At 34.6% G+C, this 22,899-nt stretch overlaps 1 long non-coding RNA gene across 1 annotated transcript in view; it reads right to left on the reverse strand.

The window, feature by feature from the left end:
- Positions 1-6,723: 6,723 nt before the first annotated feature.
- Positions 6,724-22,899, reverse strand: part of LOC123671038 — a 67,009-nt gene continuing 50,833 nt past the window's right edge. The window contains exon 3 of the long non-coding RNA XR_006746043.1: positions 6,724-6,856. This is a non-coding gene — a long non-coding RNA (uncharacterized LOC123671038). The remainder of the gene's footprint in view (positions 6,857-22,899) is intronic.

A 22,899-nucleotide genomic window follows, 5' to 3' on the forward strand; every position in this document is an offset into this window, starting at 1 on the left:
TAACAAATGAATCAAACTAAAATACATTGAAGAGTACCTAATAAAAACGAAAATAGGAACGAATGAATTGCAGAGTCAACGTTATTTCAGAAGTGGTTCGAAATGAAAACCATTAGCTTGTATACATTTCTCTTGCCGAATGTTCAAATTGGATACAGCCTTGCGAATCATATCGCCATTATTTCTTAAAATATCGCAACAGTTGATAATTCTGTTCATCAGTTGTTCTCTTGACTGGATTTCTTCAGAATATACCATATCCTTCAATTTTCCCCATGAAAAATAATCTAGCGGGCTGAAATCTGGAGATCGAGGAGGCCATGGAATAGGTCCTCCTCGACCTATCCACCTATTTGGATAGGTATTGTCGAGGTAACTTCTCACTTCCAAACCAAATTGAGGTCCAGCTCCATCATGCTGGAAATAAATTCCTCTAATGTTTATTCCTTGTAGCATGCCAGGTAAAATATTTTGTAAGAAATTTAGATAAATCGCACTTGTAAGGCGACCATCAAAAAAAAGAGGCCCAATCAAATGTTTGTTTATCACATTGGATAGCAAATCACAGAGTCACTACACTACAGAACAATATTCAGTGATGAGGCTCAATTCACCAGAGACGGTGTTCAATATTCATAACTCGCATATTTGGGCCGAAAATAATCCACACAGTATAAGACTGAGAAATTCACAACATAAATTTTCAGTAAATGTTTGGTGTGCTGTGATGAACAAACATTCGATTGGGCCTCATTTTTTTGACGGTCGCCTTACAAGTGCGATTTATCTAGATTTCTTACAAAATATTTTACCCGGCATGCTACAAGGAATAAATATTAGAGGAATTTATTTCCAGCATGATGGAGCTGGACCTCATTTTGGTTTGGAAGTGAGAAGTTACCTCGACAATACCTATCCAAATAGGTGGATAGGTCGAGGAGGACCCATTCCATGGCCTCCTCGATCTCCAGATTTCAACCCGCTAGATTATTTTTTATGGGGAAAATTGAAGGATATGGTATATTCTGAAGAAATCCAGTCAAGAGAACAACTGATGAACAGAATTATCAACTGTTGCGATATTTTAAGAAATAATGGCGATATGATTCGCAAGGCTGTATCCAATTTGAACATTCGGCAAGAGAAATGTATACAAGCTAATGGTTTTCATTTCGAACCACTTCTGAAATAACGTTGACTCTGCAATTCATTCGTTCCTATTTTCGTTTTTATTAGGTACTCTTCAATGTATTTTAGTTTGTTTCATTTGTTATTGTTTCGTTATCGAATGTGCTTATTAAAGCTCTGAACTTTTTTGAAAATTTTCTACTAATACTTTCGCATTTTATATTCAAACATGAGATTTTCAGTTCTCTTCATGGTGAAAAATTCAATTTTTCGAACTTTATCCAAATTCAAAAATTCATAAAAAAATAATTGTTGATGTGACAACTTTAAGCGATACCGCAAATTGAAGCTTAATTTAGCTTCTTTCTAAAAAGCGAATCAATTATTTGTAATTCGAAATACAAAGTGTTTTTTTTACCCTGAACAATTTGAATAAAGATTAATGAGTCCGGCCCTGGAATAATGAAATAATTGATATCGTTCTGACTCGACCTTAGCATGTACCAATAATCTCCCAAGTTTCAATACTATTCGTCAATAAGTTTGGATTTTATGATGGTCTAAGTATTTCCATGAAGTTGGAAAATCACCCTGTATCTTTCTAGGGCAAGCCAGAAATTAATTTTTTACAGTCAATCAGTAATCAGCTAGACCAACTCTATCTCCGGTAAGAGTATGTACAGTTATTCCCCGGACACCCTGTATATTCCAATGGATTTTGAAATGATACTTGACACCCTCGATATTTTGATGAAATTATGAATGGAAAAAGACTTCATGTTTCAACAATAATAAAATCTTTGAACAAGCACACTTGGGATGATGCTGAAAACAAAAAAATTAATTTTCACCCCATAATTGATTAACAATCTTAATATTCATTGTCAGAGTCAATGAAAATAGTAAAAATAATTTCCAAACCAATAAAACCAAAAAGATCACCATCCAAGTCGAATCGCGCAATCCTTTCGTCGTGATCTTAGATTATTTACACCAAGATAGAGCATAGTGAGAGAGAAAACGTGGCCGAAATAAGATAGCAATATGTTTATTATTTTCGTCAAAATCAAAACACATTCCCGCAGCTCCCTATTGGTGGCTTTCTACCACGTGACCTGGACGTGCGAATGAATTTCATTATGGCCGCCTTCTTTGACAGCTGATGCTTAGGTGCAACAAGTTCAAACTCATCGTTTTGAGTTAACCAAGTGATTTTTGTAGTGAAAACGAGGTTGGACAATAATTATTTGCTGTATTAAGCTGAAAAATGGTTAATTCCTGTGTGATATGTAAAAAAAGCACCAGTAAAGACTGCGGGCGATCCATACATCGGTAAGTAAACACAACAAATAATAATTTACCATAGGCGTAGCTAGGAATACCTAGCTCTCAATATAAGCATATTGTAAACTTATTTTAAAATTTGATTTGGATAATATGAACATCTAAATATAATATTTCTAATTTCAGTTCCAGTAGCACATCTCCAGATGAAAGGCCTGTGACTCCAGAACCATTAGATACTAATAAGCTAGGTAGTGTCAGGGAATCCTCAAAACTGAGTAATTCTGAACTATCCAGAACTTTAACAGCTAGTGATTTGTCTGCTACACTGACTACTTCAGATTTATCTGCTACATTGACTGCTTCAGATTTATCTGATACATTAACCGCTTCAGATTTATCTGCTTTTTTGACCGATACAGAATCCTCTGGTGCTTTGACAGTTTCAGAATTGTCCGGTACTATGACAGCTTCAGAATCGTCAAGCAACTTGGTATCCTCGGAAGTATTAACAGTAGCACATCCAACTACGTAAGTTTTACTTAATTTTATATTTATAATATTGCAAAATATATTCTGGTTCATTATATAAAACCTTCTTATTTCAGTTCTGAAGCTAAAAGTTCTGTACCAAGACCAAGAAAAAGAAAATGTTTTGTTGGTGATGTAAGGGATGAAGATTTCAGGACACCAAAACAAGGAAAATTTGCCTTCTCCCTTGCTAAACGAAAAATTGCAGAACAGAAAAAGAAACTGAAAGCATTGAGGATGAAGAACAGAAGACTGCAACAGAAAATTTCAGATATTTCAGGACTACTGAATAATTTGAGGGAAATGAACCTTATATCCGATAATGCTCAAGATTATATAGAGGTAAGTAAGATTCAGCTTTGCATATATTTGTGGAATGTAATTATTTTCAATATTTCAGGCATCGTTACCAGGTCCTAGTAGAGATATGGTAAATAGACTCATAAGGGGATCAAAAAATCAGAAATTTACACCTTCTCTACGAGCATTTGCCCTATCATTACATTTTTACTCGCCTAGGGCCTATAATTATGTTAGGGAAAAATTCAATAATTCACTTCCACACCCAAAGACTATTTCTAAGTGGTATCAGACCATCGATGGAACTCCTGGCTTCACAACTGAAGCCCTCAGTGCATTGAAGAACAAAGTGCAGCAGTCTGCGGGAGAACAAATTTATTGCAATCTGGTGATTGACGAGATGGCCATTAGAAAAAAAATCGAATTTATTGCTGGTAAATTTTATGGATCAATAAGTTTTGGAGAAAAACCTGAAGTGGATACTTTACCAGAAGCTAAGGAAGCACTTGTGTTTTTAGTTACCTGCATCAATGGTCACTGGAAAATTCCAGTAGGCTATTTTTTGATAGATGGATTATCAAGCAGAGAAAGAGCCAATTTGGTAATTAACTGTCTGGAGTTTTTGAATGAAGTAAATTTGAGAATAACTTCTGTTACTTTTGATGGAGCAGCTTCGAATTTGAATATGGCGAGTCATTTGGGTGCTGATTTTTCGAATCCTCAATCATTGAAGACTCACTTTGAACATCCAGTCACCAAAGAGAAGGTATTAATTTTTCTTGACCCTTGTCACATGCTCAAACTCTTGAGGAATTGTTTAGGAGACAGTAAGATTTTGAAAACAAAAAATGATAAATTAATCAAATGGACCTATCTTGAAGAACTTGTGAATCTCCAAGACACAGAAGGATTGAATGCAGCAACGAAGATAAGAAAACGTCATTTACATTTTGTGAAAGAAAAAATGAGAGTGAAGATTGCTGCGCAGACATTCAGCAGGAGTGTGTCGGATGCTCTTAAATTCCTTGAGTTTGATTTGAAATTGACAAATTTTAAAGGTGCTGAAGAGACTGCAAATTTCTGTCTCTTAGTTAATGATTTATTTGACATCTTGAACTCAAGAAATAAATTCTCTCCATATACATATAAGAGGGCATTATCTTTTGAAAACATTGATTTATACGTGGAAAGGTTTTCTGAAGCAAAAGAATACTTCATGGAACTGACTTTGAATGGAACACCAGTATTATCTTCAAGAAGGAAAACAGGGTTTCTAGGGTTTTTAATATGTATGGAGAGTCTTGAGGAAATATTTAGAATGTATGTGGTGTCAAAAAAATTAGACTTTTTATTGACCTATAAGTTCTCTCAAGACCATCTGGAGGTATTTTTTGGTGCTATCAGGAGTCTGAATGGATACAACAACAATCCCACAGCCAGACAATTTCAGTCAGCATATAAAAAGTTGTTGATAGCAAGGGAAGTGAGAGGTGCTGATTCTGGAAATGTTGTTAATTTGGACAATACATCAATTCTTCATGTTTCGTCATATAAAAAAATAACAATAAATGATCATAAGGAGGACTTGGAGGAGACTGAAGAGTATAAAAATTTGTGTGCAGCGTTAAATGATCATGATTACTTTGGTTCTTCAGGATGGCAATTATCTTCATATATACAGGATGTTTTAATTTATATAGCAGGATTCGTTGTCAAGTCATTGAAAAAATGTATCACTTGCTCAAAATGTCTTGATATGTTGGAGACTTGTGAAACATATTCATTTCTACAGAAAAGAAAAACGTATGGCAATTTATTCAAGGCATCCAAATTTGTCATTAAGATATGCACACAAGCAGAAAAAACAATAAGATATATGATTTCTAACAACCCTAATATTTTGAGTACAAAGTCTGAAAATTTAATCAATAAGTTGATTCATAATTGTATTGTCTGTTTACCAGATGATGTTTTGAATGCATTTGGCAATCATGTATTTGATGAAGGGTTTCTAGAAAGTCATGAATTGCCTTTGATAAAACTGATATTGAAAAGATATTTCACTATAAGAATTCACCACGAGACAAGAAAAATGAGCGATCAAGTGGTGAATCGAGTAAGAAGCATGCTCACACATCTGATTTTGTATCAGAATCAATAAGTTTTTTTTTTATCTTTACAATTGTTAGTTTTAAGTTTTAGGGTGATCAGGGTGTATAAAACACTCTTTTTTGATTGTGTACTTTTCGATCCTGTTTGGATTCAATTACCAAGGACTATAGCAGTAGTAGATATGGATTCTTAGTTATTTTATTATAAACATTTCTGAAGAATCGATTATCAGTATATTTTAGTTACCTATCGTATTTCTTCAAATCATTATTGTAAAAATCATTTATTTTATGTTACATGTTATTTTTTATGGAAGTTATTAATACATCCTTGCTTGATAATCAATCCTGATTATGCAGGCTTTCAAGTTTCAATTGCTATTCCACTATAAATACTGATTCTCCGTCCATTCCATTGCAAAACTCACAAAATTCCAATCATCTATCTTATATAGTGGAACAAAACTATACATTCATAATATCATTTGCTCTCAAAGGTGCAGGTAATGGATGGACAAGGTTTCAGTAAGTAAGTAAGGCCTATTACAGCATTAATGAGAACTGATATGATTATACTTCACACTTGATGTAAAACTGACCTATCTAATACATTTTCATGTCGAACTGGATCAATAAATTTATTGTTATTTTTGTTATTCAATTTAACATAGTATTCAGGTGTAATACCCTTAAATTTCAAACCTTTGCAGTCAAATGAGCTCCATTTGTAATAACATGGTGGTCCCCAATAAAAATCTGGACTCACCTCAGAACAAGATATCAAGCTGTGTTAAAATCCAAATTTAGATACAGCATCATCTTGTATGGTAATAACCTACCATGCAGCCTTATTGAAAAGTGACCTGAATAGATGTATTCGATATAATAGGATTGTTAATAAAATCATTGATAATGATATAACATTCAATTGTATAGGTATTTGTAATTATTAAAACCAGAACAACAATATTTGAATATCATATTTGCTATTTCAAATCTCTTTTCATATTGAATATTTTTTCGAATCGAAAATATGCCTGCACTATAAAAATTCTGCGTATAACAATGATTTAGAATAAGATGAAAACATCGGGAAGGTTAACAAAATTCATAAAAATAATGACATTAATTATGCATCCAATGAAATAATAATTAAAGATTCGATAACCTTTGAAGGATTTATTTCTATTCTTAACAAATTTTTAGATCCACGCCACTGACTTCTATTTACGACAACACACTTTGTTTGTAAACAAACAGTGTTTATTATGGGAACAAAACATTCAGTTCATCTAGTAAGGGATTGCTCCATCTTGTTGTAAATAATCTAAGGTCGTGATGGATCCGGAATGCGAGAAATTCAGATCAGTAGCGGCGATGGTAGGAGGGCGCGCCTTTGATGGATGTCCCGACATCGGTCTACTTGGGTGGCCTGTGTCCTTCGACCCATGGTCTGCCGAAGCCGCTCCGTCTCTCACAAATGGACCAGCCGTGGTGAGTCACTGAAAATTCCCTACGAGATGAGGAACAGCAGATAGGTGGGCGGGTCTAATGAATGCAAATGTTAATCAGATAATGTAACGTTTTGTAAAAGGAGATATGGCAATAATTATTGCTCTGTTTATTTTGCGGGTTCCACGGATTACCGAATTTGTTTGGCTGGTGGGAGGAACACTGCCGAATTGAGATAAACTTGATAATCATATTCATCTGACTGAATTCCACTGTTTTGATTTATTATTTCCGAATGTATGGATTAATTATTGTTTCGTTATTTTCAATAATACTACTTTTGGAATTGGTCTATAAAAATAATTGAATCATAAAAAATGTTAAATAAAATAAAATGAGCAAAGCACTTATATGAAGACGGGAGCATATCTGCATATGAGCACTTGTACATTCATCTGCCTATTGCGCCTTTGAATACTACAGAACAAGAGTGCGATTGGCGAATAAATAAAAGAAGTGTCTTGGAGTTTAGGTTGAAAATGTTCCTGAAGTTTAGGTTTAAAGTATCCTTCCTCAAAAATCCCGATATTGCCCCTTTATGGCTCTTCTTCACGTATGTTCTATGACTACTAAACATAACTTCATTCTGTTGTGTCATTTCCATCACACGTTTTTATCTACAACACAAACTTTTTTTGGTAAAATTATCATATTTGAAATTAAGGACCTTCATTCACTCTCAATTTATACACAATATTTCAATTCAATTTCAATTTAAATTGAACAAAATTTGAATTTCTATGATATATTACTGAATGCAGACAATAAATCACTAGTTCTTAGAATAGCAAACCCTTGGAAATTTCACACTTACGAATAGAAGAAAGCTTTCCCTAAAAGTCGGTCAGAATATGTTCATGGAACCGGAGCCACTTACAAGCTCCATTTGAAGGCGACTTTCTAGTGAACGGAAGGAAAGCCTTTTCGAATGAATTATTAAACTGGCCCTAGCCTTAACGTATGAGACAATTCCTGGATCTTAATTCGAAAATACAGCTTTTGTGACGATTAATAGAGCGATCTGTTCAGGAAATGAGAGCTCAAAAATAGTGTGTGTATTGTTAAAGTACAAAGTAAAGTATTATGTGAAAGATTTTTGGTTTTTCCATAAGTTTCATTTTGATGAAAAAGAAGAGTACATTGAAGATAAATCAATGGGTGTTCATTTCATTTTAAAAAGGGAGGTATGCCATTAAGAGAGGCTTACAACACGTGACAATCTCTGCCAAACCTGGATTTTCGTTGACACTAGGGACTATAGCTGCAATATTCTCAGTTGTTCTTGAGCGAGGCAGGATTGTTCTCATCACTAACTTGTCCAACAGCTTAAATTGTTCCACTATTGCCTGCCAAGAAGGTGCTTCACGACGACCCAAAAGTGCTTTACTTTTGCGAACTGTGGTCTGTGACTGCAAAATTTCTACTATTTTTGTACTGAATTTTAACAATTTGAATGTGTTGTTGAAGCTTGTATTCTTTCATTTTTAGTTAAGAGGGTTTTATACCGTTTCAACAATCAGTTCAAAAATTAGTAGGGTAGGGCGGGGCTAGTTGGGCATAGGGGCAAGTTGGGCAATCGAAATATCTCGCAAACTATTCACCATACGCATAGGCATCTTATGGCGGAAAGAAGGAGTCGCGGGAGGGGTAATCACCACGCGATCACTAGTGGCGGCTGGACGAACGAGTGAAGCGCCCGTGCGTTTTATTTATTTTGTGCCCAAAAAGTAAAAACGTTGTCTATCGCAAGTTTTCGTCTATATTAATCAATTGTTGTCTGTTTTCAATCAGGTAAGTGTTAATCTTCCAGATAATTATTATACTTTTGATATGTAGAGAGAGGTTCTGGGTAATTCTTACGATTTTTTTATAACATCACTTTTGTTTTAAAATTCCGGATTGGGGTTAGTTGAGCTATAGTTGCTCAACTCACCCCACGACTCAAACAAGTAAAGTAATGAATGTTTTATTTTTTGTTAGGATGCGGACTTACAAGAGGAAGACTACAAGATGTTCTTACACTACTGAAGATTTAAAAAATGCTGCAAAGGCTGTTAATGATGAAGGAAAAAGTGTGAATGCCGCCGCTAAAGAATTTGGTATCAAACGGATGACTTTGACAAGATTTTTGAAGAAATTAAATGAAGGTGGTGATTCATCCATGGGCTATGCAACACCGAGACAAGTTTTTTTTCCTACACAGGAAGACTCTCTGAAAAAGTACTTGCTACAAATGGCATCAGTCTTCTATGGATATTCTCCAAAAGACGTCCGTCGCCTTGCCTACGAATGTGCTATTAAATTTGGTATTACAATTCCACTTAGCTGGACTGCGAATAAGATGGCCGAAAAAGAATGGCTTACGAAGTTTTTAAAACGAAATCTGGAGCTATCCATACGTAAACCAGAACCCACCAGCCTTGGTAGGGCAACATCATTTAATGAGCAGAATGTTAAAGTGTTTTTTGAGAAATTAGCGGAAGTAATGGATATATATGGATTTAGGGCGGCAGACATTTGGAATATAGATGAGACATCAGGAGTATCCACTGTCCTGAAGCCAAATAAAATTGTAGCTGCCAAAGGAACCCATGGTTTGGTTAGACATTCTTAGTGCTCAATTTGCCCCATACCCTTGCTCAACTTACCTCACTTATGGGGTACATTGAGCATACTTGACTTTCTGCATTTAAACAGCGGTAACTCTTAAATTCGACTTGTTACAAAAAATATACTATGGACACTTTTGCTAAGGGATAAATTACTAATCCATCAAGCCACATAACGAGTCATTGAGACTTTTTATTGAGGAGCTACATCCGCTCAAATGAAAAATTGCTCAACTAGCCCCGCCCTACCCTACGCATTATTTTACGTAAAAGACCATCGATTTATATAACGTTTTCATGATTATTCATTTCAAAGAATTCGCCATTGCGGAAAGTCCTTGTTTATGAATTTTTTCGGAATGGAAAAATGGAAAAAAGAGAATTAGATAAATATTTTATTGAAGAATTTATTATGCATGACGTAAATTACCTAACCAATATTTATTTTTTTATGAATTATCACAGAAAAATATTTTCCAAAAGTCTTGAAACATGCTGAAAAAACTGTTCTCCTAAAATTAAAAATTACAACGTAAAAACGTATTTTGAATTCTTGCATGTGGTAGAAAAGGACGGTAAATCAGAGAAAAGTTTACGATTAACTCATCTTGGCCGGAGTAGTTAAACTTTGTCGCATCACGAGAATGCCACGTGGTATAAACCCCCCTTAAGGCGTATCTTTTACTTAAATGTCAAATGTCTGATGATGGCAGCTTGGAAAGTGACAGCCGCCCAGATAGCAAGTTATTCCAAATGAAACCTCATATTCGAAACCTCTTTATAGTTTTCAGGATCGACTAACTGATTCTTCCTTAAATCCGATTGTGTCTGTTATCGAATGGAAAAACCAAGAAATTTTAAGGTGGGATATAAAACAATCTGCGGCAGAACAAGTTGTCAATTTATTTTGTTATTTTCGTTTCGATCTGGAAATTTTATTAGATTGGACGAAATCAGAAAGCCCAGTGCTCATTGTCCTTTTTTTGCAATTCATACATGAGTTTATGAATTATGCATACACTACATTGAACACCAATCATTGTTAACAACAAGACCAATCTTCAAAATATACAGATACAAATTAGATATCATCAAGATTAACTTTGAAGTATGCATTGTGGAATAATAAAACCAAGAAAATGCAAGATATTAATATATTCGACAACATAAGTTGATTAATGTTACCCTTCGAAAAGAGGAAATTTGATTCTCTAGTTCGATAAAAATAGAAACTTGGAAACAAGCTCCGAAACTCATAAAAACCTGTTATATGATTTACCATGTTACTCAAGAAGCCATTAAATGTTCGCGTGTCCAAAAAAACTCACGAAAATCTCATTCTAAGAAAAAAATCGAAAATGATATATATTGACCAACCGATTTGCGCAAACTGCCTAATGAACCCTTCATCATGAAAAACACATTTTCATTACCGAATATGGCCAGAATGCCCGAAAAAACAGTCTCGTATTAAGGACGAAGGAGGTGTTGGCTGAGGTGAAATTCTAACCACCCACTGTTTATCAGACCGCAAAGGTGTTACCATTTGCGTGTTCTAAGGTCGTAACTGAGGTTCAGGGTGGGTCTGTCCATAGTGGAAAATAGGGAAAACGGATGGGGGTCCAGTTATCCTATCAGGGCCGACCCCATTGATTTATCGGGACTGTGTCTCGTTAATGCGGCTAAAGCGGACATACACGGAAGGACTAAATTGGATTTGATGGATATTCGTTGGTATTGCAAGGCATTATCTGGGCTTCGAAATGCTTTGCGAGACTTTTATTTGTGTATCATTTTTTTACAACAATTTTTTGAATGCAACATTTCATTTTGATAGAATTGGTACTTGTAAATTTCAGGAAACAAAATTTCTAATTTGAACTGTTCTATTTTCGGGATCCCTAGTTGGATTTTGTCCAGCCGAAATTTTGTATGGTTGTTTCGATGAACTTCATCCATGTACAAGCAAAATGGAAGGGAATCTGACAGATTATATGTTCGAGATATCAAACATTCTCTTACCTAATTTGCAGACGATTCCCAAATTCAGTTCGATTAAATGGGATTTTTTTTAATTATTCAGAAAACACAACTACGGAAACAATGAACCGTTTTTCGCTCGAAATTAAAAAATTACATTTGGACCAACGGTTATTTCTTTTGATTAAGCGCACAAGAAATTACATTCTACATGTATGAAGAAAGAATCTTTTTCATACATAAGAATCACGAATTCCCTTCGTCCTTCATATAACATTAAAATGCAGTCTCTTCAGTGTTATTTCTTTTCCCAGAGCTTTGATATACATAATTAGTTTCTACCATATCAGTTGAATTGTAAAACAATCGATTATTTTTAATTTCTTACTAAATTCATCCATTTTTTATTAAGATTTTCAACAAGATTCTTCTAAAATCAAAAATTATATTTGTCGCTCCCATTTCAAGAAGTGGACCATGACCATGTAAGAAACGTTAAATATTAATGTAATTAATGAGTCATTATCAATTCTATACTTCCAATTGCGAAATGCATTATTCTAACCAGGAAGTGATCATTTGAAAAGCTTGTTTTGTCACTAAGTTTGCTCAACTATCCTTCTACATAAGCATAGAGAAGGTGGAACAATAATAATAATAATAATCGTTTATTGATCTCATAAGACATACAATCATGTGTGAGATAAGTCACAGAAAAGAGAAAAAAGTTAACATAAATAATTATCAAATGTATCGTTTAAAAATTCACCAACAGTATAATAACAATTTCTTAACAATAAAGCTTCTACACTGGCCTTGAATTCTCTAAGATTCGGAGACGTAATATGGGAAGGTAAATGATTGAACAATTTTATGCCCTGATATGTGGGCGACATTTCAAATTTTGTTGTTCTGTGTTTTGGCACAAACAGCACTCCCCCACTTCTTGTATGGTAATTATGAAAGCTTGATAATTTTGTGATGCTATTCTCTTTTTCCTTAATATATAATAAGGTCTTAAGAATGAAAATACAAGACAGCGTGAGAATACCATTTTGTGAAAAAACTGGTCTACAAGACTTCCTTGGTGTTATATCATATATCATGCGCAAAATCCGTTTTTGAATAATAAAGACCCTACTAACCTCTGAAGAATTTCCCCAAAGTAGGATGTTGTGAGATATATGGCTATATACTAAGCTGTAATAAATATTGATCAACGTTGACATGGAAAACAAGTGTCTTACTCTACTTATAGCGAAATATGAACTTTTCAATTTACCGCAGACCAAATCAATGTGACTGAACAATCTTTAACCTTCATCCAGAGAAATTCCAAGAAATTTTACACAATCTTTAGATGTCTTAATATGTATATTTGGGGCATATGATTAAAAATGGAAAAGAAAATCAAATATTGGAAATTGGGAGAAGAATATGCTTAGCATAAGCAGCCTTCGGCAAATTGAGTTTCATCTTTAAGGACAAAAATATTCACATACACTTAGAACTCAAAACCTACGACATATGGTCTAGAAACTATGGCAATAATGAAAAAAGTGGCTTAACAACTGAGAGTATCTAAAAGGGCCATGGAAAGGATTATGCTGAGTATAAGCCTGAGGGACAGAATTCCGAAATTCGAAAAAAAGACCAGAGTAACTGACATCATGAGTAGAATAGCGAAACTTAAGTGGCAGTGGGTGGCACATGTCACAAGGCAGAGTGTGGAGAGATGGTGAGAACACAAGGTGACGTTTTGGAAACCTCGAGAGGCGAAAAGAAGCATAGGATGACCGAGGAAAAGATGGATAGACGACATAGTCGATGTAGCCAACAAGCAATGGATGAGAACAACAAAAGACAGAGAAGCATGGGAAAAACTGGAAGAGGCCTATGTTCGACACTGGATGAAAGAAGGCTGAAGAAGAAGAACAATCCTCCACACTTACTTGGAGTTTGAGCACTTAGAAAGTGACACTTTTTATCGCTTGACCATGGAGGAAGTTCGAAACTTGATTTCGCAACTCAAGAAGAGAAAAGCCCGGACTTAATGGTATCTGGAATAAGACTTTGAAACGGTTATCAGACAACGCTGTTGAAGGTCTACCAAGTAATTATATTCTCAAATTCAGATATTTTCCAGATAAATGGAAGAAAGCGACCGTAATTTTCATCCTGAAATCAGGAAAGCACAAGAAATACATCCAAAAGCACAGTCAGATCAGCCTCCTGTCATCAATTGGGAGAGTCACCGAAAAGTTCATCCACTTCCCCTTGGCCGACATCAACAGACTGTTTGTTTGACGCTGTTCTACCCAGAGGAGTATGGGATAGGGTAGGAGCAATTTGTTTCTGGTGGTATAGCCATTCAATAGATAGCTTTAAAAGAGTGAGGCAACTATCCATCAACTAGTAACGATTCTACTCGTTCCGTGATTTCCCCCATAGCTCAGATTACAAGCCTGAGGTAGTTCCCCGTAGGGACTTGATCGGCAAACCTCCTCCCTTCGAACATAATCTTCCACGAGGAGACACCTCTTGACCCTGATCTCGACCCAAGGGTCTTGCGACCTTTGTGGACTAGCACGGTTAGAGTAAATCCTAAGTCTTCACAGCCTAGAATTCTCCTTACTTCGTGCCAGGAAGTTATAGGAGGGTAAGTTTTTTAAAGGAAATTAGTGAATTTGACCTTAAGCAGTGGCGTTGAGCAGAGAGGTAACATACTTTATCGTTATCATTAAAGTCACAGTTACTTCTCGAACAGTACCGAGAATTACACTTTAGGTCCTAAACTGGAGACCGCGGAAACATAATTAGCCCTTACTCTAACACATAGTCTCAACCAAATGTTAACATCATCTTGCTCCCTTCTCGGCCTCTTGAATCTCGTTTAGCTAGACCTATCAATGATTACTACCGAGCTTTATGGCTTCTTTCTGGTCGGTTCTACACCTCTACCTCTCTTTTTGGTGGACCCCTGACTGGATGCTCTGTTTATCTTCTCGTGTTACTCGTTCTGCTAGAACCTGTCGCTTGGAAGGGAAGAGAATGAAGGATGGGCGAGGTATTGGCAGGAATGTGGTGTTTGGGAGAACATGGGATTTTTGAGGTATGGGCTGGCATTAGACTAGCCGCATTTGCTGATCAGTTTTAGTTTCACTCTATACCTCACAGCAGGCAATTACTACATGCCTTCTCACCACGACAAGGTGCTGACCTCGGGAGAGAAGGTGAACCTACCACTATTGAAGAAATTTCTTCATGAAATCGCGCTCAAATGTCTCGGGGAGCTAGAAATACACTCCAACCGATTACTGAGAGAATCCCTCAACTTCAAACTTCAACAAATCTTCTACCATATACAAGCGTCCAAAGCTTGTACTACAAATCGAATCTTTCGATGATCGTCAGTTAATGGTGTACTATACTGCTCAATCTCACCCAAAAGGGTTCAACTAATGTTTCCTTTCCAAAAGTCCACGAAAGGTGATATCAGGCAATTCAAAATCCCGAAATTCCATGCCTTTCAGATTGGGAAATAGTATATTGTGCAACAAGTAGGGAAAGTCCAATTTTTCTCGCGAATGTGGAAGTTTGTAGCCTCAAAGGCGAGTGCCACACATGAGCAAGAAAAGGACTTTTCCTACAACTGCTATGAAAAGTAGCGTATGCTTCATAGCTTACTCAATTTCAAAACTATGTATTGCTTATACTGTGGGAAATATTATTTCCCACGGCATTTTGCCCACACCTCGCTTGGAAGACCAATGAAATTGGGCTTTTGAGTCGTTTCTATGGAAACGCAATAAATTAGCGCATACTGTCAACGAAGGCCATTTTGATTTGAATCAAGTCCATTACTTGAATTATTGAAATTTGTGCAGTTGCAGGAAAAGTATAGTGTGCAACATGTGGAGAAAGTCCTTTTCTCACTCGCCTTTCAGGCTCGTGCCACAAACTTCCACACTCGCGAGAAAAGTTGGACTTTCTCCACTTGTTGCACAATATACTATTCTCCACATGTTGCACACTATACTTTTCCTACAACTGCACAAATTTCAATAATTCAAGTAATTGGACTTCGTTGACAGTATGTGCTCATTAATTGCGTTTCCATAGAAACGACTCAAAAGCACAATTTCATTGGTCTACCAAGCGAGGTGTGGGCAAAGTGCCGTGAGAAATAATATTTCTCACAGTATGAGCAATACATAGTTTTGAATTTGAGTAAGTTATGAAGAATACGCTACTTTTCAGCAGTTGTAGGAAAAAGGTGTTTATTACTTGTATATTCCAAAGAGCAAGTTAGCTTTAGTCCACACATTGGACTTTATGAAGTAGATCACCCTGCTTAAAAAAATAAGATTTTTTTTCCCAGAAAAACGTGGTCCTACGGAGATATTCGGCTTGGTTCTTTTATATGAACCAACCTGTATGTATGGCTTCGCGTTCCATGTTGTTGAAACGCATAAGAGCACCTACCTCATGTTAATTACAGGAAATAAAGCAACAAATACATTACACGACAACGAAGGACTTCCCGTCCGACAAATCCTATCCCGTGTACTCCGACTGCGAATCGATAGAAAACAGGCTCGGCCAGTGGTCTATTGTTCATTTAAACAATCACTTATAGCGCGTATAATAACTGATTTATGTAGATCGGTATTTGTTAGCTTTGCGTTAATTATCGACCAATCATTCGTCGTTATTATGGTGGTCGTGTGGCTGTTGATGCGTGATACTCTCGGGTTGTTCGATAAATTTATTTTTATCGAAACCGAACGAGATTCCGTCGTATTTCACCGAAGGGAACGCCATTTGAATAATATTGTGATTGTTCTGGATTAGATCAGATTTGAATTACCCGTTTTAAATGCCTCGGGATGGTGGCTCGTTGCGTTGTTGAATTAATAAACAACGGGGGATTTTTTTATGATCTGATCGCTTGTTGTTCGAAATAAGGATCGGTTGTGCAGTGTTCAAATTTGAATAGTTATTTATAATACAAGTGCAGAATGCATTGATATTCTTCCACGAGTTCAAAATTCAAAAACGAGCCACGAAGTGGCGAGTTTTGGAATGAACGAGTGGTAGAATGAGCCTTCTGTACGAGTATTATCATGGGCGCCCGCAGAAATTTTTCTCAGGGGGGGCAAAAAATGAAAATTATTGAAAATTGATAAGGCGTTCATGATTGTCATAAGCGTTATTAGTATTCCGTTTCTTTCTTTTTCTGTATTTATATTCATAAGTAGGAGGAGGACTGTGCAAAATAAAAATTATGAAGTTTTCCACTTCAACAATTTTTTTAAACATCAACAACATAGGGTGATGTAAAATAATACTCTTTTCAAAAAGAGTCACATTCAATGGAACAATTCACAAAAAAATAAATATAAAAATATAGAGAACAAAATGAAATAATTATTATAATTGCTGATAAATAAAAAAAAAACAACGAGTAATAACGAAATAAAAAATATATACATATATGCTCGATAAAACTATGTTCATAAAAATAATAAAAGAATAATAATAAATCTTGAAATATATAGTGAATGACGCAAACAATGGAGTTTAAAACATGATACTAAAATATGATTCAAAATAGCACAGAATTGCTCCAGAATGTAAAAACAACAAACAAGAGTATTATCAAAATTAACAAATCATAAATTGCAAAAGTCGAAGAGAAAACTAAAATGACCGTGTTCAAGTCGATATTCAGACCGGTTCTATCGTACGGATGTGAAACTTGGAACACAACAAAGAGAATGAGGAGTAAACTACAGGCAGTGGAAATGAAATTTTTGAGAGGAGTGAAGGGGGTTACAAGGATGGACAGAAGGAGAAATGAGGACATAAGAGGTGAATTGGGGATAAAATCATTGGAAAGGTTTGTGGGTGAGAGGCAGTTGGGATGGTGGGGACACTTACATCGTATGGAGGAGGAGAGACCAATCAAACAAATATGGGAGGCAAAAGTCGAGAAAAAGGCAAAAAGGGGAAGACCGCAACAAACATGGGAGGATATGGTAGAAGAGGAAATAAAAAAGAGAGGGAAAAGCGTCAGGGAAGCTGAGATGATGACATCAAATAGGACAGAATGGAAGAAATTTATTGAGTCAAATTAGAATTATTTTAAGTTATTGTTAAGATAGAAAATGTAGATAATGAAACCCATACACCGAAAGGTAACAAATGGGATAAAGATTATATACAGGGTGTTTCCTGAACATGCGGCAAAAATTCAGGGGGTTGTTCCTTGGACTATTCTAAGAATATTTTGTCCCTTGATGATTTTTGAAAAACCTCTTTGTTTCGAAGATACAGGGCGAACAACATTTTTCATATTTTTAAAATTAATAATAGTTTAAATAAAAATGCGTACCGCACTGTGTTTACTAAGTAGGTACAATTTATTTTTAAATTTGTTTAACAACATTCCAATTACTAAAAACGGCCAGTTTTTTGACTAAAAATTGCTAATACATCACAAAACGAATTCAAATGAAAACCGTGTTTAATCTGTATTCCTTTACCATCTGCACTTATCAATTTTTAGTCAAAAAACTGGCCGTTTTTAGTAATTGGAATGTTGTTAAACAAATTTAAAAATAAATTGTACCTACTTAGTAAACACAGTGCGGTACGCATTTTTATTTAAACTATTATTAATTTTAAAAATATGAAAAATGTTGTTCGCCCTGTATCTTCGAAACAAAGAGGTTTTTCAAAAATCATCCAAGGACAAAACATGCTTAAAATAGTCCAAGGAACAACCCCCTAAATTTTTGCCGCATGTTTAGGAAACACCCTGTATATAAATTGCAAAAAAAAAATCATAAAAACAATATTAATTCTGAAGACAAAATACTTAATCGCTATACAACACAGTAGGCATATTTTATTCTGATCTAAAATTTAATTCTGCGCTGAAACTACTCTCTGTAGCACGAGTAGTACATGGAAATGTAAGGAGAAGAATAAGGCATTCTTTGACAGCAGGAGAAAATTTACATTGTCCGATAAGATCTTCAATTTTCATGTTTTCATCCATTTGTGATTTAGATAAATACTCATTCCAAATGTTCATTTCACTTTCTAAATTTTCAATGTTATACATATTGCCGACCTTAGATGCGAAAGATTCAATATCTAGTAATTTTGAATTCTTTGGCAAAAAATTGAAGAAAGAAAAAAGCATTACATGTTCTTTCGAGAATCTCGTTTCAAGGGCTGAAATCAATTGATTTAAATATGGGATGAATATAGATTTTTCGAAGTAATCTTCAGCTGAATCTGCTTCATAATTAGATCTGTATATTTGTCTACCGCAAATTCGTGGTTTTCCAATCTCTATATTGAGACTCTGAGCAATAGTTGATGCTTTGGAAAAAATTTCTGTGAAGCATGCATCATCTGAGCGATGTTTTCCACCGAGTTTTCCACATATTTCTATAATTAAATTTATATGATGGTGAAAATCTACAAAATTAATAGAAACACCTTGTAGTGTATTTGCTATTGGTTCCAATATATTTGAATATTTACTTACTACCGTCAAACAAATCACAAAAGTGAAAGAGTTTATTGCAGCCCATAACTGAGCAGCTCTTTTTGTTGATGAAGAATTCATTGAGATTTCTCCAGATTTTATAGCAAAAAGAGTTTTGAATATAGTATTGAAGTTTTCAGGGAAAACTCGCAAAGATTTATATTTAGCTGACCAACGAGTTTCACAAAACAAAGGAATATTTGGAATCAGATTTCTTCTTAAAGTACTCTCTCGAAAAAAGACTATAATGTCATTAACGGTGCCAATGCTATTACGAATCTCAGTTATTTTACTGATGTCATTTATTACTAAATTCAACCTAGTGGAGGCATAACGGAAATAAATTGCTTTCTTGTACTTGTCTCTTATGATATTTTGAACCCTGAGAATTTCACCAGCCATTGTTCAGCTTCCATCATAACCTTGTGCTACAAGTTTGTCCAAATTCAAACCAGCTGCGTTGAATAAATGGATCTCTAAATCTTTATCTCCAATCCAATTTCAAAAGATCACTTAAATTTCCAGAGTTCTTGTTGCTCTCTAGTATAGGCATATCTTGAGTTCCGCAAAAAACTATTGTTTTTATAATCTGTAATTTTTTTTTCTATTTTCTCCAATACTTTTTTCTTACCTTCATCTATAAAAGACAATAGGAGAGTATAAGATGGATTTTTTTAAAAAATTGACACGCATGGATTGCGTTCGGTTCCACGATTTTTCTCCACCCAAGAAGTGCTCAACGCGTCTAAAAAAGTTTTCAATTCAAAAAATACCTCTGCCGATTATGGATATGTGTATAGTATATTATGGATGTATTTATAGTAATTTCATTGAAAACTGGAAAATTGTTGTGAATCCATTACTTTCCTTTTTTCCTTGCCCTTTGGACTGAGAAAGTAATATTGAGGGTGTTGTGCTGAAAAATGAGGTAATCAAATTCTCAGGGGGGGCCATGGCCCCCCTTGCCCCCCCCCCCTGCGGGCGCCCATGAGTATTATACATTATTTTCTCTAATTCATTGCATTTTCATTGAAATTAATGAAATATTTCCATAAATATATTTTAGTGATTTTTGCATTGAAAAATGTTGGTTGGCAGAACTGATTTCTTTAAGGCAAATTGATGAATTGACAGATAAAGCCGTGCGGAAAGTTCGGAGTACCAACATAGAATAATAAAATATAACCATGAAAACTGTGCGTTTCTGATATATTCTCGCACGATTTTGTTCTACAAGATGTGGAAGAATGAACGGAATAACCACAGAATTAGAGAATAGTTATTTATAATACAAGTGCAGAAGGCATTGATATTCTTCCACGAGTTCAAAATTCAAAAACGAGCCACGAAGTGGCGAGTTTTGGAATGAACGAGTGGTAGAATGAGCCTTCTGTACGAGTATTATACATTATTTTCTCTAATTCATTGCATTTTCATTGAAATTAATGAAATATTTCCATAAATATAATTTAGTGATTTTTGCATTGAAAAATGTTGGTTGGCAGGACTGATTTCTTTAAGGCAAATTGATGAATTGACAGATAAAGCCGTAGCGGAAAGTTCGGAGTGCCAACATAGAATAATATAATATAACCATGAAAACTGTACGTTTCTGATATATTCTCGCACGATTTTGTTCTACAAGATGTGGAAGAATGAACGGAATAACCACAGAATTAGAGAAATATATTTCCGATATGAAATACCTACTAAAAAAATACCGTTAGCTACAAAAAAAAATGATTGGCATATTTTGGGATCGATTTTCGAGAGAATTAATTTGGTGAAAACGGCAACATTATAAATTAAATCATAAAATATAAATAAGAGAAAATTGGAAAATGGCGTGAAATGAAAAGTTCTCACAACTTCTTAATTTCTGGTGCTATGAACATGAAACGAAAACATTCTACAGGCACTTTCTTCAGTAGAATCCATTGCTATTATAATTTGTTTTTTATTGAAATTAGTTTTGGAGTTATAAAACAAATTTGTGTTTTTTAAATGTAAACTATACAAATTTCTATAACAAATGAAATCGCTTTTTCTTCTTTCCAGAGATATAACATGATATATAAATTTCTTATCAAATTATAAAAATCAACAGAAGTTTCAGTTTCACGGCAAATCATTAATCAATCAACAAGGTGTTTATCTTTTATCATCTGTGAACTTCACATAATTAAAATATTCGGTGGCCACCAAGGACTCTGGATTCAACCCGTTAGATTTTCCAACATTTTCAAATTAATTCTTTAAATGTGACGAAAGGAAAAAATCTAACGATGTTGAATCCGGAAACCTTTATGCCACCGAATATTTTAATTATATGAAGTTCACAGATTATCATAGATAGCCACTTGATTGATTGCCATGCAAAACTTTTGTTGATTTTCATAGTTTAATAAGGAATTTATATACCATGTTATATATTCTTGAAAAAAAATACAATTCAAATTGTTATAGAAATTTGTATGAATGGATTTCAGCAATAGGTTTAGTAGCTTGAAAGTTCCAATATTCAGTAGGTACATTATATTACGTCCTTGCAAGAGCGTAGATCTAAGTCCTTCTTGGGGAGGGGTAATCGAAAAATTTTTTTGACGACAACATTAATTCATATCTGTAATGTAAGAAAAAAGTTTGATAATGTAGTTTGAATCGAATTACTCGATATAATTTTTTTATTACCATTTCGGTTGTTTTTACCTTATACTGGATGTTCTTAAACTAGATAATTTTAGGAATACAAAGCCCGCAAACGGCGCAAACGCTTTGTTTTCGAGGTATAGGTTGTTTCTAGTGTGTCGTAGGTACTTTTTAGCGATGCTTATATCAATTTAACAAATCTTTATTAATCTTCCCGACAGAGTGGGTAAATAAGTACCAAAACTTATAATTAATTCATTCATTACAGCTTACTTGCTGGATCTTTGTGATAATTTGGTTTTTCCTGAATATTAATAGAGAGTTGTTTGAAATATTCTTCCCGAAATCGATAGCAGATACGATAAAACTATTATAAACCAAAAAGTGTAGTATTGGACCAGAGTTTCTTTCTACATTTTTTAAATTACCAGCAGTTCGCCAAAAATAGTTCTGAGGGAAAGAATCAGGCACCCTTCCAGAAAAAATATCACCCTATGGATTTGCATTCAAAATTAGCATATAACATGATGAAAACTTCAAATTGAAATATCTATGGTCAATTTAAATTAATTATCTTGTGAACGTAATGTTCTATGAGGAAAAAATTAATTTTATCCCCTGTATCTCAAAAACAAAGTGTTTGGGGACTCATATTATAGGTCTTTTTTTCTTGAAATGATCCGAGAAATCTATCATTTTCGTTTGTACCTCCAATTTAGGAACACCGTATAGATATAGTCAATTCAAAACTGATATCTTAACAAATAAATTGCAATTTGAATGAAATACAAAATGGTACAACATATCCCAGACAAATTTTCTATAACTATAGTACACTACAATTAGTTGTTCAATTGATAAGATATACCGCAAGTTTTTAAACTTGTAATTTACTGCATGTAATTCGGATACTAACATTTCATAGTGATGTGCCCAATTTAGATTTTCGTCAATATGAACTCCCAAAAACTTGGTGCTTTTTACTAGTTGACAATGTTGTTCATAGGACGCATTATTTTTTGTGCATAATGAAACTGTATCATAAAAATTTTCGACATATTAAAGTGAAGTGTGTTATCCGTAAACCACGAGCTCAAAGTTGCCAATGAAACCAGTGGGTATTATTATTATTATTGGGAAGCCCTTCACATTTGATAAATTTTGTGTGGATTATTATTAAATTGATGTGAGTATTGAGAGCTGAAACTTAAGAAATCATTAGAAAAATTTA

The sequence above is a fragment of the Harmonia axyridis genome, chromosome 1, assembly GCF_914767665.1.
Source record: "Harmonia axyridis chromosome 1, icHarAxyr1.1, whole genome shotgun sequence".
Taxonomy (NCBI): Eukaryota; Metazoa; Arthropoda; class Insecta; order Coleoptera; family Coccinellidae; genus Harmonia; species Harmonia axyridis.